The sequence below is a fragment of the Salmo salar genome, chromosome 29 (genome assembly GCF_965601325.2).
Source record: "Salmo salar chromosome 29, fSalSal1, whole genome shotgun sequence".
Classification (NCBI taxonomy): domain Eukaryota; kingdom Metazoa; phylum Chordata; class Actinopteri; order Salmoniformes; family Salmonidae; genus Salmo; species Salmo salar.
The window spans coordinates 30,612,533-30,614,309 of NC_138319.1; the positions used below are offsets into that span (position 1 = coordinate 30,612,533).

Below are 1,777 nucleotides of genomic sequence, written 5' to 3' on the forward strand. Positions count from 1 at the left end.
ACGAGTGCACCAGGGAGAATGCAACAAGCAACATGCAGATTCAACAAGTGAAGACACATTAGCTAACTGGGGATAGCTAGTTAACATAATGTCAAACAGCATGATGAGCTAGACCAGGGGTGTTCAACTCATTCTATGGAGGGCCAAGTGTCTGAATGTTTTTCCTTTTTCCTTTCAATTAAGCCCTAGACAAACAGGTGTGGGGAGTTCCTTACTAATTAGTGGCCTTAATTCATCAATCAAGTACAAGGGAGCAGCGAATGAGTTTGACACCTGTGCGCTAGCCAGTTAACGTTCATTCTGAAATAACTTTATATTTCCTAGTTATTCAGATATTATTTTAGAAAGACTTGAAATTGACATAGGAGCTAACTATCTAGCTAGCTGCTTATCAAAGGTAAATTTGACCCCAAAAATGGTTTCTCAAAAATACTATAGCTGGCTAATTCATTTCATTATCACATTTCAAATCAAGTGTGGTATCTGTTCTCATCAGCTTAATATCTGATACGTCCCCCATCGGGGGACAACATATTAAATGCTCCCGAGTGTTGCAGCGGTCTAAGGCACTGCATCTCAGTGCTAGAGGCGTCAGTGCAGACCCTGGTCCGATTCCAGGCTGTATGTAATGGTATGAGTGAAGGTCTGTAGGAAGTCAGGCGCAGGAGAGCAGATAGTTGGTAGCAAAACGGAGCCTTTTATTTGGCGACCCAAAAGCACACGGCACAAACTAACACGAAATACAAATAAGGGTTTAACATAACCCAGCGTAACCAGCCTAACGTGCGCATTCATGAGCAGATAAACAATCACTCACAAACAAACATGGGGGAACAGAGGGTTAAATAATGAACAAGTAATTGGGGAATTGAAACCAGGTGTGTAAGACAAGGACAAAACAAATGGAAAATGAAAAGTGGATTGGCGATGGCTAGAAGGCCGATGACGTCGACCGCCGAACGCCACCTGAACAAGGAGAGGGACCGACTTCGGCGGAAGTCCTGACACTGTATCACAACCTGCTTTGATTGTTAAGGCGGCGCACAAATGACCCAGCGTCGTTTGGGTTTGGTAGTCCGTCATTGTAAAGAATAATTTCTGCTTAACTGACTTGCCTAGTTAAATAAATGTTAAATCAATAAAAAATTAAAAATGTGATATACCCGACTTTATATCGTTTTAGTTCACACAACATATCACCCTGTCGCCTACAGTAGAACCTGATGAACCACATGGGGGGAAGCAATTGGCCATGTTTTTTGTCCAACCAGATCTGCGATTAGAATGTTCTATCTAGTATATCCCTCTGTCTTTCCACTCTTGTTGGGTATAAATGTCCAGTTTATCAGGTCAAAGGCTCCTATGACTGTTATGATTGTTTTTTACAAGTTAATTACAATTAGCTTTTTGCTTTAGCGCCACCTGTACCTGATAGAGCAGATCTAGTCAGGTGCGGAAGTAAGCCGTCTGGCGCTGAGAGACTCATTGGGAGGAGGAGCCCTTAGCAGACCCAGAGATTCTGACTGAACGGACGCACATTTGAACGCCCCCCAGGACAGTCAGTTTACTTTGTGCTCTTATAATTTATGCTATGAAATCCTGTGATTTCATTGGGGCAGTTCCCCCTCAGAGCAAATAGCTGAAAAAAGCAATCCAAGCACCGTTCGCGTGGCCAATGTGCTGATGGAGGCGGAGCTTCCTGGCAGTCACTGAGGGGAGTAGTAAGTAACTGAACAGCTTATTTTTGAACAATTTACACATTTACCACACTTTTATG

The 1,777-nt window shown here is 43.0% G+C and overlaps 1 pseudogene; it reads left to right on the top strand.

The window, feature by feature from the left end:
• The first annotated feature begins 457 nt into the window (after positions 1-457).
• On the top strand, positions 458-575 carry LOC123731585 (uncharacterized; annotated as a pseudogene).
• Positions 576-1,777: the final 1,202 nt, after the last annotated feature.